General features: G+C 49.8%; 1 long non-coding RNA gene across 1 annotated transcript in view; it reads left to right on the top strand.

Annotated features, from left to right (window-relative positions):
• LOC143934947 (uncharacterized) overlaps nucleotides 1-15,526 on the top strand; it is a 31,648-nt gene extending 16,122 nt beyond the window's left edge. Inside the window, exon 2 of the long non-coding RNA XR_013263446.1 lies at nucleotides 15,145-15,526. This is a non-coding gene — a long non-coding RNA (uncharacterized LOC143934947). The remainder of the gene's footprint in view (nucleotides 1-15,144) is intronic.
• Nucleotides 15,527-16,486: the final 960 nt, after the last annotated feature.

Genomic DNA, 16,486 nt, shown 5'->3' with positions numbered 1-16,486 from the left:
TGCGCTGCATGGGGATTGGTTCTATCACATGTACTGCTTCCATCTGCTGTGTGCCCCTTCTCCCCACAGTGCTCCCGGATTCCCTCCTCTCCACTTCTGCCTGCCCCTGCAGTGCTCCCAGCTTCTCATCCTCTTCCTCCCTCCGGCTGCACTACAGGAGGATTGGTTCTATCACATGCACCCCTTCCATCCACTGCCCTCCCCATGTGCCGCCGCTCCCCACAGTGCTTCCGGCTTCCCTCATCTCCTCTTCTGTCTGCCCCTGCAGCGCTCCCAGCTTCTCATCCTCTTCCTCCCTCTGGCTGCACTGCAGGAGGATTGGTTCTATCACATGCACCCCTTCCATCCACTGCCCTCCCCATGTGCCCCCTCTCCCAGCAGTCCCCCCGACTTCTCTCCTGCCAGCAGCAGGGGGATGGCCCCTTCCTTGTCTGAATGAACACAGTGGGAGATCACTACCAATCACTCCTGCGCCCATTCATCACTGAAGCACACTGTGTTTACTATGCTTCAGTTTGTGAATGAGTAGGAAGCCTCGGAGCGCTTCCTACTCATTCATCTGTGTAGCTCAGGCTGTAGAGAAATGGACTGATAAATCGATATCCTCAGTCACCTTTGGCTGGGGGAAGGGGGCCCTATCAAGTTGGTATGGGGCCCTGCGATTTCTAACAGCAGCCCTGAAGGAGGGGGGGGGCTCTGGAGGAGGGGGATGCTCTAATACAGGGGGTGTGTTCCTGTGCAGATCACCAGGTGAAAACAGAGGGGAGAAAAGTGGGACACCTGAGCAAAAATGGCACCATCCTTCCGGAGTTGCTGACTTAGGAATGAGACAACCTAGAGCTCAGGGTCAATACCCCCCCCCCCCCCACCCCAAGATGTATCAGCAATATGTGTAAACAAACCCCCCCCCCCCCCCAAAAAAAAAAATCAAGCACTTATCTGCATGCTTACCCCCTAAGCATAAATTCACCCTCCTCCCAGAGTAAAAGTCCACCTCCAGCTGAAATCCCCCCCTCCCAGCTCAAATTGCCCCCTTTAAATCCCTCAAATTTCCTCTCCAAGTACACATCCTAAGCCACCCCCATCACAAATCCCCCCTCCTATCACAGATCCCCCCATCCTCCCTCCTATCACATACCCCCATCCCCCCTCCTAGCACAGATTCCCCCATCCTCCCTCCTAGCACAGATCCCCCATCCCCCCTCCTATCACATACCCCCATCCCCCCTCCTAGCACAGATTCCCCCATCCTCCCTCCTAGCACAGATCCCCCATCCCCCCTCCTATCACATACCCCCATCCCCCCTCCTAGCACAGATTCCCCCATCCTCCCTCCTAGCACAGATCCCCCATCCCCCCTCCTATCACATACCCCCATCCCCCCTCCTAGCACAGATTCCCCCATCCTCCCTCCTAGCACAGATCCCCCATCCCCCCTCCTAGCACAGATCCCCCATCCCCCCTCCTATCACATACCCCCATCCCCCCTCCTAGCACAGATTCCCCCATCCTCCCTCCTAGCACAGATCCCCCATCCCCCCTCCTATCACATACCCCCATCCCCCCTCCTAGCACAGATTCCCCCATCCTCCCTCCTAGCACAGATCCCCCATCCCCCCTCCTATCACATACCCCCATCCCCCCTCCTAGCACAGATTCCCCCATCCTCCCTCCTAGCACAGATCCCCCATCCCCCCTCCTATCACATACCCCCATCCCCCCTCCTAGCACAGATTCCCCCATCCTCCCTCCTAGCACAGATCCCCCATCCCCCCTCCTAGCACAGATCCCCCATCCCCCCTCCTATCACATACCCCCATCCCCCCTCCTAGCACAGATTCCCCCATCCTCCCTCCTAGCACAGATCCCCCATCCCCCCTCCTATCACATCCTCCCTCCTAGCACAGATCCCCCATCCCCCCTCCTATCACATACCCCCATCCCCCCTCCTAGCACAGATTCCCCCATCCTCCCTCCTAGCACAGATCCCCCATCCCCCCTCCTATCACATACCCCCATCCCCCCTCCTAGCACAGATTCCCCCATCCTCCCTCCTAGCACAGATCCCCCATCCCCCCTCCTAGCACAGATCCCCCATCCCCCCTCCTATCACATACCCCCATCCCCCCTCCTAGCACAGATTCCCCCATCCTCCCTCCTAGCACAGATCCCCCATCCCCCCTCCTATCACATCCTCCCACCTAGCACAGATCCCCCACCCCCTCCTAGCACAAATCACCCCTCCTATCACAAATCCCCCCCATCCCCCTCATAGCACAAATCCCCCCACCCCCCTCCTAGCACAAACCCCCCTCCCCCTAGCACAAACCCCCCAACACAAATCCCCCCATCCCCCCTCCTAGCACAAAGCCCCCATCCCCCCTAGCACAAACCCCCAGCACAAATCCCCCCCCATTTCCTCTCCTAGCATAAATCCCCCCCATTCCCTCTCCTTGCACCCCCCTCCACCCCCCCTCCTAGCACAAATCCCCCCCACCCCCCCTCCTGGCACAAATCCCCCCCTTTAGCACAACTCCCCTCTCCCCAAATTCTCCTCCTAGCACAAATATCCCTAATCATCCCTACTAACACCCCCTCCCCTACAAAGAAAAAATTCCCTCCCACACATTTGATGTCCCCTTCTACCCCATATCACCTCTTCTAACACAAACCCCATCAAATCCTCCCTCCCAGCACAAAATCCTCCCCCCATCCTCCTTTCTAGCCCCTTCCTCCCAATCATCCCTATTAACACAAACCCCACCCCTCCTAGCACAAATACCCCCCCCCCTAATCATCCCTACAAACACAAATCCCACCCCCCCCCAAAAAAATCCCCTGCCTGCACAATTCCCTACCCCCCTCTACCATATCACTTCTATTAACACCCCCCCCCAATCCCCTCTCCAAACACAAATCCCCTAATCTCACCACTTCTAGCACCCCTCCCCCCCCACATTTCTCCTCCTAGAACAATTCCTATGCCCAGCTGTCCCCAAATTCCCCTTCCCAACACAAATCCCCTGCCCTCCAATCTTCTCGTGGTGTCCTCCCCCATCTCATATGACACCACAGTGCTCAGGGCCACCGACCCTCCTACCCCACCACTTGTCCCAGTCCTGGAGACAATCATATACTGCTTGTGCAGTTCTTGAGTGGTGTTCACAAATGTTTGACACAGATCAGCCCCCGTTGCAGTCTGATCAGTCAATGGACACCAACTGTTGTGTTACAAAGCTAACATCTGGTGGGGGGGGGGGGAATATGGTGGGACAACTGCAGTGCCGATCATAGAGCAGAGCAATGTTTCTTTTTTTTTTTTTTCAACAAACTTTACTAAACAGTCACACAGTAACATTTCAGAAAGTTCCGTGGGCCGCCATGCGGTTGCTTTGCACTGCGCCTCATTGGAAAGGAGTAGAGCCCGCTGTACTTTTTTAATTTCAGCGCACAGATATCCGCCATCACCCCGGTATTGTTTTATGCAGCGGGCAGCCGGCTTTCTCATTGGCTACTGGAATGCTTTCCAAAGCGGCGGCCGTCTTCCACTTCTTTTCACACTAAAGTTCCTCCCCGCCAATCAGAGGAGGCAGATCGTGAAACCTGTTCTCAGTTTGCCAAAGTGTCAGGCGATCCTATTGGATGCCTATCGCTTTGGCAGAAGAGGAAACACCAAGCTTGAGGAGCGGACACCGGAGCTGCCGCTGCCCGCGCTCCAGGAGAGGTCACCACAGCCCTCCCCCCCCCCCCCCCCCGCCACACGAGCGGGTAAGTGCCCGACCACCCACAGCTGGATTTGAGGTCTTCAATGACGGCGATTCGCGCAGAGGAGCCATAATCATCTCCCCGTTCTGCGGCTCCGTCATGCGATTGCCCGGGAGACCGGCGGCCATCGAGTCCGCAGGTCCCGCGGGCACGGTCACGCTGTACGCGGCGGGCGGTCCTCAACCACTTGCCGACTGCTGCACGCCGATATATGTCAGCACGATGGCAGCAGTGGGTGTACCTGTACATTCCTCTTTAATTGGCGAGGCTAGCGGTGTGTGTGCCCGCCGCGCACAGCGTGACCACGCCCACGGGACCTGCGGACTCGATGTCCGCCAGTCTCCCAGCAATCGTGTCATGGAGCTGGTTATGTAAACAAGGCATTGAGAGCAGTTATCGCTGTCATGTGAGTGGAAGCCCACCACCTCCCCCCCCCCCCCCCACTGTTAGTATCACTACCTAGGACACACTTAACCCCTTGATCGCCCCCTAGTGTTCAACCCCTTCACTGCCAGTGTAATTTACACAGTAATCGGTGCATTTTTATAGCACTGATCGCTGTATAAATGCCAATGGTCCCAAAATAGTGTCAAAATTGTCCGATGTGTCTGTCAAAATGTCGCAGTCACGATAAAAATCGCAGATCGCCGCCATTACTGATAAAAAAAGAATAATAATAAAAATGCAATAAATCTATCCCCTATTTTGTAGACGCTATAACTTTTGCGTAAACCAATCAATAAACACTTATTGCTCTTCTTCTTTTTTTTTTTTTTTTTAACAAAAATATGTAGAAGAATACGTATCGGCCTAAACTGAGGGAAAAAATGTTTTTTTTCTATATTTTTGGGGGGATATTTATTATAGCAAAATGTAAAAAAGAATGTGTTTTTTCAAATTTACGCTTTTTTTTTGTTTATAGCGCAAAAAATAAAAACCGCAGAGGCGATCAAATACCACCAAAAGAAAGCTTTTCTTCTCTTATGTGCGGGGAAAAACACCACCGCGCAATTGTCAGTTAAAGTGACACAGTGCCGAATCGCAAAAAGTGCCATCTGTCAATGCCCACCAGTGCAGCCCATCAGTGCCCACCAGTGCTGCCTATCAGTGCCCGACAGTGCCTATCAGTGCCACCTATGAGTGTGGCATATTAGTGCCTCCTCATCAGTGCTCACTAGTGCTGCCTATCAGTGCCCATAATTGCCACCTATCGGTGCCCACCGGTGGTGCCTGTCAGTGGCCATCAGTCCCACCTATCAGTGCCCATCAGTGTGGCATATTAGTGCCTCCTCATCAGTGCCCACCAGTGCTGCCTATCAGTGCCCACCAGTGGTGCCTATCAGTGTGGCATATTAGTGCCTCCTCATCAGTGCTCACTAGTGCTGCCTATCAGTGCCCATAATTGCCACCTATCGGTGCCCACCGGTGGTGCCTGTCAGTGCCCATCAGTCCCACCTATCAGTGCCCATCAGTGTGGCATATTAGTGCCTCCTCATCAGTGCCCACCAGTGCTGCCTATCAGTGCCCACCAGTGGTGCCTATCAGTGTGGCATATTAGTGCCTCCTCATCAGTGCTCACTAGTGCTGCCTATCAGTGCCCATAATTGCCACCTATCGGTGCCCACCGGTGGTGCCTGTCAGTGCCCATCAGTCCCACCTATCAGTGCCCATCAGTGTGGCATATTAGTGGCCTCCTCATCAGTGCCCACCAGTGCTGCCTATCAGTGCCCACCAGTGGTGCCTATCAGTGTGGCATATTAGTGCCTGCTCACTAGTGCTGCCTATCAGTGCTCATAATTGCCGCCTATCAGTGCCCACCAGTGCTGCCTATCAGTGTGGCATATTAGTGCCTCCTCATCAGTGCTCACTAGTGCTGCCTATCAGTGCCCATAATTGCCACCTATCGGTGCCCACCGGTGGTGCCTGTCAGTGCCCATCAGTCCCACCTATCAGTGCCCATCAGTGTGGCATATTAGTGCCTCCTCATCAGTGCCCACCAGTGCTGCCCATCAGTGCCCACCAGTGGTGCCCGACAGTGCCCATCAGTGCCAGCTATCAGTGTGGCATATTAGTGCCTCCTCATCAGTGCTCACTAGTGCTGCCTATCAGTGCCCACCAGTGCTGCCTATCAGTGCCCACCAGTGCTGCCTATTAGTGCCCACCAGTGCTGCCTATCAGTTGCCACCTATCAGTGTGGCATATTAGTGCCTCCTCATCAGTGCTCACTAGTGCTCCCTATCAGTGCCCATAATTGCCACCTATCGGATCCCACCAGTGCTGCCATCAGTGCCCACCGGTGGTGCCTGTCAGTGCCCATCAGTCCCACCTATCAGTGCCCATCAGTGTGGCATATTAGTGCCTCCCCCATCAGTGCCCACCAGTGCAGCCCATCAGTGCCCACCAGTGCTGCCTATCAGTGCCCATCAGTGGTGCCCGACAGTGTCCATCAGTGCCACCTATCAGTGTGACATATTAGTGCCTCCTCATCAGTGCTCACTAGTGCTGCCTATCACTGCTATAATTGCCACCTATCAGTGCCCACCAGTGCTGCCTATCAGTGCCCACCAGTGGTGCCTATCAGTGCCACCTATCAGTGTGGCATATTAGTGCCTCCTCATCAGTGCTCACTAGTGCTGCCTATCAGTGCCCATAATTGCCACCTATCGGATCCCACCAGTGCTGCCTATCAGTGCCCATCAGTCCCACCTATCAGTGCCCATCAATGTGGCATATTAGTGCCTCCTTATCAGTGCCCACCAGTGCTGCCTATCAGTGCCACCTATCAGTGCCCACCAGTGGCACCTATCAGTGGCCATCAGTGTGGCATAGTAGTGCCTCCTTATCAGTGCCACCTATCAGTATCCATCAATGCCCACAAGTGAAGGAGAAAAATTACCTATTTGCAAAATTTTACTGACCGAAACTAAGAAAAGCGTATATATTTTTTTCTACATTTTCGATCCTTTTTTCGTTTTTTTAACCAAAAAGCAAAAAAAAAAAAAAAAAAAAAAAAAAAAAAAACCCAGAGGTGATTAAATACCACCAAAAGAAAGCTTTATTTGTGTGAAAAAAAAAAGAAGATAAAACTCTAATTTGTGTACAGTGTAGCATGACCGCACAATTGTCATTCAAAGTGCGACAGCGCTGAAAGCTGGAAAATGGCCTGGGCAGGAAGGGGGGGGGGAGCGCCCGATATTAAAGGGGGTTAAACATGTCCAGGTAATGAAATGGCCACTCAAGGACTTCCTGTCCTTCCCCTCCATTCTGAGTTGCACATATAGGATAGAATCATAGGCGTGCACACAGGGTGTGCCGGATGTGCCTGGGCACACCCTAATCAACCCATGTCCATTGGCATTATCCAGGGGGCGGCACCAGGTGGGTGGTTGGGGGATGCCAGTGGCGAGTGTAAATGCCCCCATTATATTAAAGGCTAGGTTCAACTGTAGGAACACGTTACACTCGTATTTAGGCTGTAGTGTAATATGCTCTCAATCAACTGTCTCCCACCACCAGAGCCTCCTTCCCGTGACAGCGGGTGGCCTTCATGTGTGCTTGAATGCAATAGGCTGCGCACACCTATGGATAGAATGTATTCCCGGGATCTCCGGTGATTGGAGGCAGCTGACCGATCGCTCTGATGATTCCAGCTGTTATCCTGGACGGCCCCAGAGAGTCGGTGAATGGAGGTCAGCATCTCTCCTGCTCTGCGACCTGCTCCACCCCCCAGAGACGACCTGCTCCGCCCCCCCTAGAGTCGACCTGCTCCGCCCCCCCAGAGACGACCTGCTCCGCCCCCCCCCAGAGACGACCTGCTGCGCCCCCCCCCAGAGACGACCTGCTGCGCCCCCCCAGAGACGACCTGCTGCGCCCCCCCCAGAGACGACCTGCTGCGCCCCCCCCAGAGACGACCTGCTGCGCCCCCCCCCCCCCAGAGACGACCTGCTGCGCCCCCCCCAGAGACGACCTGCTGCGCCCCCCCCAGAGACGACCTGCTGCGCCCCCCCCCAGAGACGACCTGCTGCGCCCCCCCCCCCAGAGACGACCTGCTGCGCCCCCCCCCCAGAGACGACCTGCTGCGCCCCCCCCCCCCAGAGACGACCTGCTGCGCCCCCCCCCCAGAGACGACCTGCTGCGCCCCCCCCAGAGACGACCTGCTGCGCCCCCCCCAGAGACGACCTGCTGCGCCCCCCCCAGAGACGACCTGCTGCGCCCCCCCCCCAGAGACGACCTGCTGCGCCCCCCCCCCCCCCAGAGACGACCTGCTGCGCCCCCCCCCCCAGAGACGACCTGCTGCGCCCCCCCAGAGACGACCTGCTGCGCCCCCCCCAGAGACGACCTGCTGCGCCCCCCCCAGAGACGACCTGCTGCGCCCCCCAGAGACTACCTGCTGCACCCCCCAGAGACGACCTGCTCCCTCCGCAAGGTCAGACGTTCATTGCACCGAAGAATGCCTACAATCTGCCATGTACTCCATTCACACCGTTTTGGCAAAAACTCAGGACATTATTTCTAAGATGGGTTCCTATGGAACATTTTCACACCAATGCGCTTTTGTGCCTCTGCGTTTTTGGAATTAGTCAGGGGATTTTTTTCCTAAACGCAAAACGTGTTTTTTTTTTTATTTTTTTTTTTTGCGTTTTTGGTTCAATAGACTTCAATGGAGAGGTTGCAGAAAAGTGCGTTTTTGTGGGGTTTTTTTTGTTGTTTTTTATTCTGCACAACAACAAATTCCCTCCCCCCAAAAAACGCAAACTGAGGTAAAAAAAATATTGTGGAAAGCACAAAAAAAAAAAAAAAAAAAAAAAAGCACTGCAAAAAAGCTCAAAAGCCACATGCATAGATGTGAATTGAGCCTCACTGTAAGCCCTTGTACACACGGTCGGAGATTCTCGTCGGAATGTTTCCTATCGGAGCGTTTTGTCGGATATTCCAACTGTGTGTGGTCTCCATCGGACTGTGTGTGGTCTGCATTGGACTGTTTCCATCGGAATATCCGTCGGACCAAATTTTCCAACTTGCCGGAAATATTTTCCGACAAAATGCTCCGATCGGACATACTCCGATCATGTGTAGAGAATTCCGATCGGACAAAGTGCCACGCATGCTCAGATCAAATTCCTACATCAAAGCTATTGGCTACTAGCCTGAACGTAGTCCCATCGTAACGAAATAACGTCATCACTTCGGATTTTCCAACAACTTTGTCCGACCGTGTGTATGCAACAGTTTTCGGACAAAATCCGACGGATTTGGTTGTCGGAATCTCCGACCGTGTGTACAAGGGCTTAGATTTCTGAGGGCATGTTCTCACTACGTGTGTTTTTCCGCACTGGATAGGGCACCATTGTTTTCTATGTGCCCCATTCACACCATAGCGCTGGGTGATGCGTGGTCCTGGAAGATCGACCACGTCAACATTCTTCTGCACTGAGTGGTACTACATGCACTGTACAGTGACATCAATAAATTGTCACTTTGTGGCACTTCAAATAAAGTTTAAAAAAAAAAAAACCATCAAGGAAGCAGTGTGACGAGCTGTGTTTTACCATTTAGGCTCCGTTCACATCTTGGCGTTTTGGATTGCGGTGGAAATGCCGCATTTCCTCCCCGTGATCCCGAATCACGGCAAATCCCTTCCAAAGGCACCCTGATCGCTCTGCAATTTTTCCGTGATTCATCGGGGGGGGGGGGCACAATCGCAGTAAACTCGCACAAACAGAATCGCGGAACGCCTGTCGCCCTACAAATCAGTTTAAACAATTTTGCCGCAATTCGTCAGGCGACAGTCACGGCAAAATCGTGCCAAGATTAGGGTGCCATTGGAAGTGACGGGGATTGCACGGGAGTTCCACAATTTTCCATGATTCGGGATCGCAGTAATTCCGCTACCCCGTGATCCAGAACGCCAAGATGTGAACAGAGCCTTGACAGGCCATACACGGGGTCGAATTTCAAAAGAATTTTCTTTTGAAAACCTTATCTAAGAATTTTCGTTCGTATTTCGCACCATCAGTGGGGCTGCAGCAACAGCCCGATTTCCGTGCGGCCATCGAATTCGAGTAATCGGACATGTCGGAAATAAGAAGAAGAGAAGGTGGTGGCGGCGGCGGCGGCGGCGATAGAAGACCGGGCCACCGCTTGTAAAAGAGCTGGAAGAAGGCGCGATGGCCCGGCAAGAAGAACCGAAGAGGGGGACAAGACCCCCGAAGAGGGGGACAAGACCCCCGAAGTCGAAAGAAGACCCCTGGACGGCGGCGGCGACGAAGAAGAAAGTCGGGCTCCTCCGCTAGTGAAAGAACTAGTAAAAGAGCAGAAGATAGCGGAGGAGTCCGGCGAGAAGACCCCCCCAAGACGGAAGAAGACCCCCGGAGCTGTGCGATAAATCATTTTAAAAACATGTGTTGTGTTTTATTTTTACACTTTTTTTTTTCACAGGTGAATAGGTAGGGGTACATGGTACCCCAATACTCATTCACATAGGGTGGGTGGCTGGGATCTGGGGGCCCCCTTATCAAAGGGGGCTCCCGGATTCCGATAAGCCCCCCTCCCGCAGACCCCGACAACCAACGGCCAGGGTTGTCGGGAAGAGGCTCTTGTCCTCATCAATATGGAGACAAGGTGCTTTGGGGTGGGGGGCCCGCGCGCCCCCCCTTCCCCAAAGCACCCCCCCCCCCATGTTGAGGGCACGTGGCCTGGTACGGCTCAGGAGGGGGTGGGCACTCGCTCGTCCCCACCCCCTTTCCTGACCGGCCGGGCTGCGTGCTCGGATAAGAGTCTGATATGGACCTAGGGGGGAACCCCCACGCCGTTTTTTCGGCGTAGGGCCTCTTTAAGTCCATACCAGGTGAGGGGGCCAGCGACGTGTCAATCTCGGCGCCATAGGCGGCGACATTGACTTCCTTCGCTAGTCCCGGTTACCTGGAGCCGGGTTCAAAATGAACGGACTTTCCTCCGTTTGTGGGAAAGTCCGTTCATTTCAAAAGTACGGCGGACTAGCACACACACGGCCGGATTGTCTGACGGACAATCCAGGCGGATAGTTTTATCGTGTGTGTGTGTGCGGCATTCCAGAAAGGAGAAAAAAAAGATTCCTGGAAAGAAAAGAAGATTCCAGCCACGAAAATTATTTTCTGTAGCAAAATGAAAGGTGAAATTGAAGGCCTGGTCGGCCGAATTTCAAAATCAAAGGTGGCGCCATCCGATGTCGAAACGCACAAATTTTCTGATTTTCAAAAGAAAATGACCGTATTTATCGGCGTATAACACGCGCCGGCGTATAACACGCATCCCAAGTTTAGGAGGGAAATTTAAGGAAAAAAAACTTACATTTAAATGCCCATCAATGCAGCCTTATCAGTGTCCATCTGCAGCCTTGCCAGTGTCGTTTCTCATCTATACATGAGCGTTTCTGTTGCGCTTTTTTGCTGTTTTTTTTTTTTTTTTTCTTTTTGTGTTTTTTTTTATACATTTTTTTGGGGAAATTTGTTGTTGAGCAGATTTAAAAATGTAAAACGCACTACATGCTTTTCTGCAGCTTCTCCATTGAAGTCTATTGAAGCAAAAAAGCAAAAAAATAAAAACAACATTTTGCGCTTAAAAAATGTCCCTGACCCTTTCCAAAAACGCAGAGGCACAAAAACGCATTGATGTGAACGTGTTCCATAGGAAGCCATGTTAAAAAAAAATGTCCTGCGTTTCTGCAAAAAAGCATAAAAACACGCGCTGGTGTGAATGGAGCCTCACTTGTGCTGCAACTCCACCGCAGCTGATAACACAACCAGATCCATTGATTGGCCCAGGCTGGTCCCTGCGCCGGGTCACATGACCTGTCGGACCCCTATGGGGGTAATAGAGAGGGTCAGAGAATCCGAGTGCAACATTCTTCATAGTAGCCAAGATTTACATATCAAGGGCCCAATCAGCCATCTTTAGGCATCTGCCAGTTTTATAATGTTAATTATCTCTTACATTTTGTTCTCATTATCCCTATATACAGTATCTGACAAAAGTAAGTACACCCCTCGGTCACATTTGTGTAAATCTTTTCTTCTCTCTTTTCATGTGACAACACTGAAGAAATGACACTTGTCTACAATGTTAAGTAGTGAGTGTACAGCTTGTATAACTCAAAATAAAATAACTCAACACACAGCCATTAATTAACCCTTTTACACCTGAGCCTATTTCTGATATTTGTTGTTACAAGTTAAAATAAGTATTTTTTGCTACAAAAACACTTAGAACCTCCAAACCTTTTAGATATATATATGTATTTTAGCAGAATAAAATGGCAATCTTTGCAAAATAAGTAGTGAGTACACACCTGCTCCCCATTCACACCTGAGACCCTGTAACACTAACAAGTCACATGACACAGGGGGAGGGAAAATGGCTAATTGGGCCCAATCTGGAGATTTTCACTTAGGGGTGTACTGACTTTTGTTGCCAGCGGTTTAGACATTAATGACCGTGTGTTGAGTTATTTTGAGGGGACAGGAAATTTACACTGTTATACAAGCTGTACACTCACTACTTTACATTGTAGACAAGTGTCATTTCTTAGGCTGCATTCTCAATGATGTCACCGCTTTCTAGTGAATGGATAGGCTGCATTCTCAGTGATGTCACCGCTCTCCAGTGATGGGATAGGCTGCATTCTCAGTGATGTCACCACTCTCTAGTGGTTGGATAGGCTGCATTCTCAGTGATGTCACCACTCTCTAGTGATGGGATAGGCTGCATTCTCAGTGATGTCACCGCTCTCCAGTGATGGGATAGGCTGCATTCTCAGTGATGTCACCACTCTCTAGTGGTTGGATAGGCTGCATTCTCAGTGATGTCACCACTCTCTAGTGATGGGATAGGCTGCATTCTCAGTGATGTCACCGCTCTCTAGTGATGGGATAGGCTGCATTCTCAGTGATGTCACCGCTCTCTAGTGATTGGATAGGCTGCATTCTCAGTGATGTCACCGCTCTCTAGTGAATGAATAGGCTGCATTCTCAGTGATGTCACTGCTCTCTAGTGGTTGGATAGGCTGCATTCTCAGTGATGTCACCGCTCTCTAGTGATTGGATAGGCTGCATTCTCAGTGATGTCACCACTCTCTAGTGATTGGATAGGCTACATTCTCAGTGATGTCACCGGTCCCTAGTGATTGGATAGGCTGCATTCTCAGTGATGTCAGCGCTCTCTAGTGGTTGGATAGGCTGCATTTTCAGTGATGTCACTGCTCTCTAGTGGTTGGATAGGCTGCATTCTCAGTGATGTCACTGCTCTCTAGTGGTTGGATAGGCTGCATTCTCAGTGATGTCACTGCTCTCTAGTGGTTGGATAGGCTGCATTCTCAGTGATGTCACTGCTCTCTAGTGGTTGGATAGGCTGCATTCTCAGTGATGTCACCACTCTCTAGTGATTGGATAGGCTGCATTCTCAGTGATGTCACCGGTCCCTAGTGATTGGATAGGCTGCATTCTCAGTGATGTCAGCGCTCTCTAGTGGTTGGATAGGCTGCATTTTCAGTGATGTCACTGCTCTCTAGTGGTTGGATAGGCTGCATTCTCAGTGATGTCACTGCTCTCTAGTGGTTGGATAGGCTGCATTCTCAGTGATGTCACCGCTCTCTAGTGGTTGGATAGGCTGCATTCTCAGTGATGTCACTGCTCTCTAGTGGTTGGATAGGCTGCATTCTCAGTGATGTCACCACTCTCTAGTGATTGGATAGGCTGCATTCTCAGTGTTGTCACCACTCTCTAGTGATTGGATAGGCTGCATTCTCAGTGATGTCAGCGCTCTCTAGTGGTTAAATAGGCTGCATTTTCAGTGATGTCACTGCTCTCTAGTGGTTGGATAGGCTGCATTCTCAGTGATGTCACCGCTCTCTAGTGGTTGGATAGGCTGCATTCTCAGTGATGTCACTGCTCTCTAGTGGTTGGATAGGCTGCATTCTCAGTGATGTCACTGCTCTCTAGTGGTTGGATAGGCTGCATTCTCAGTGATGTCACCGCTCTCTAGTGGTTGGATAGGCTGCATTCTCAGTGATGTCACTGCTCTCTAGTGGTTGGATAGGCTGCATTCTCAGTGATGTCACTGCTCTCTAGTGGTTGGATAGGCTGCATTCTCAGTGACATTTTGCTGTCAGAATGTTGGGTTTTAATTTTGGTTGTTATCAGTGAACAGAACATCCAGAATGGAATAATTACAAGCTTGTTGGTAAAATGTGAACATTCCGCAGTAACCTTTATCGTTCGATATCATTTACTGTATTTCAGCTCCAACACTGATATTGATTCATACTTCTTTTTTTCTTTGTTTCTCTGAAAGCAGAGAAAAGTTCCTCTAATGATAAACAATCGATCGGTCATTTCTCTGCTCTTCTCATGTTCAGTATTAATCAGTATAAAGCCAATATTCCTCCAGGCATTACCTGCCCCCCCTGACCTGAGAGACATGAATGTACACTCACAGACGTATATATGTGTATTTGGCCTTTCCTCATCTTCAATCAGAACAGAAAGGAACTATTTCCTATAAAACTCATCAATGCGATCTTTTCATGCTGTGTGCAGAGGATCGTCACTTCTAAGAGCCCACAACAGACATTTCCATCGCTCTTCTCTTCAAAAACCTTTTATTGAACCGGCTGTAGACCGGGGAAGGGGGGGAGGGGGGGTTTGTTTGAAATCAATCCTCAATTAACATTTTTGCAAAGATAGACGGGTCCTTGAGGAACTTTCTGGAAGTTTGTGACACTTATTTGATCCATTGTTTGTGTAAGTTAAAGAGAACCCGTCAGAGAATGGAAATGCCATGCTATTTGCACAGTCGTGCCGACCAAAAGGGTATGTAGTTCTGTCCGGTCAGTTTTTTGATTTGTAATTAACCCCTTGTTACCCGGGGGGGGGGGCAATTCTGACACTTCGTCCCTACGTTTAGTTATTACTCAGAACCCCCAAACATTATAATATATATATATATATATATATAGATATAGATATAGAGATATAGAGATATATATATATATATATAGATAGATAGATAGATAGATATTTATATATATATATATAGATAGATAGATTTTTTTTTTTTTAGAAGAGACTCTAGGGAATAAAATGGCGGTCGTTGCAACTTGTTATCTTGCACGGTATTTGCGCAGTCATTTTTCCAAAGCGTTTTTTTGAGGAGGGGGGGACAGTTTAGTGCATTAAAAAAAACAAAAAAATTGTAAGTTAGCCCAATTTTTTTGCATAATGTGAAAAATAGGGGCGCTTTAAATTAATCATTTTTTTTATTTTATTTATTTTGCTTTTATTTTTCTATTTTGCCACTTTATTTTTTCCTTTTTTTTTTTTCCATCACTTTTATTCCTATTACCAGGAATGTAAATCCCATGAAGAAGTCTGTTGATGACGAAACATGTCGGGGCGTGGCTATCTGGCGAACATAGCTTAGGAAGAGTTTGTGAACTGGGTGGCGTGAGGTGGCGCTGGACGGAGGAAACGAAAAGGAGCTGTTTTAAAGCGCCCGTATCAGACACTGATCTGCTGTGTGAGACCAGGCGTGACGTGTGAGGAGGGGTGAGAAGGAGTAATTCATATCCCTATTCAAAGGTCCGCCGTGACCACCAATGCCCCAGTATACTTGGGCACCTGAAGTGTTCAAGTGTGAAGTGGAGTGGTTTATATTTTGGCTTGTTCATTTATTGTTCACGTGAGTGCGTCGAGTTTTGATTTTATTTTATTAAAGTGCTGAAACTGTATTACGCTATTGGAGGCTTCCATTATTATTTTTCCTGCAAGGTACATATATATGTGATTTATTGAGAAGTGATCAAGATATATGGGCTTCGCAAATCTGATGATTTACAGTGGTCGCTTTTTTCACGTGGACTCTGTTATTTGGATCCTCTCTATTTGGACTAACATTTTTTCATTTATTTTTATGTGTATTTTTAATTTTTATATAATTTTTATAGTATTCTGATCACTTTTATTTTTATTAGTATATTTTCACTGTTTCACTTTTTATTTTCACTGTATTATCATATGTGTTGATCAGTGTTTTTTATATATTTGAGTATATATAGTTTTATATATATATATATCTCGTTTTTTTAGGAGATATATACGTGTTGCATAGTTTTCTTTCTTTAGAGGAAAATTATTACACTGGTTTGATAGGAATGTAAACATGCCTTGTAATAGGAAGGTCCTCTTTACAGCGAGATCTTGAGTTTTATAGTTATATAGTTAGTAAGGTTGAATAAAGACACCAGTCCATCCAGTTCAACCTGAGTGAGTGTCTACAATTGTCCCTATCCCTGTACATTGCACACTCACATCAGTCCCTACCCTCAGGGAGCCCACCATCCAAGGTCCCCATTCATATACTAGGGCCAATTTTGGACAGAAGCCAATTAAACTACCAGCATGTCTTTGGAGTGTGGGAGGAAACTGGAGAGTACCCGGAGGAAACCCACGCAGGCACAGGGAGAACATGCAAACTCCAGGCAGGTAGTGTCGTGGTTGGGATTCGAACCAGCGACCCTTTTTACTGCTAGGTGAGAGTGCTAACCACTACACCACTGTGCTGTCCCACTATGAGTCCCCAGATCTCACCTCTAGGCTGGGAAGCCTGAAAAAAAAAAAACGGATCCTGGCTTCCCAGCCGAGGTGGCGTCATTTTTTCAAATGCAGAGGCCGGGAGTGATGTCATAACA

The sequence above is a fragment of the Lithobates pipiens genome, unplaced genomic scaffold, assembly GCF_037356315.1.
Source record: "Lithobates pipiens isolate NorthernLeopardFrog02 unplaced genomic scaffold, aLitPip1_a1.2 Scaffold_28, whole genome shotgun sequence".
Taxonomy (NCBI): Eukaryota; Metazoa; Chordata; class Amphibia; order Anura; family Ranidae; genus Lithobates; species Lithobates pipiens.
The sequence above is the reverse complement of the archived record's forward strand: the minus strand, read 5'-3'. Positions and strand labels throughout refer to the sequence as shown.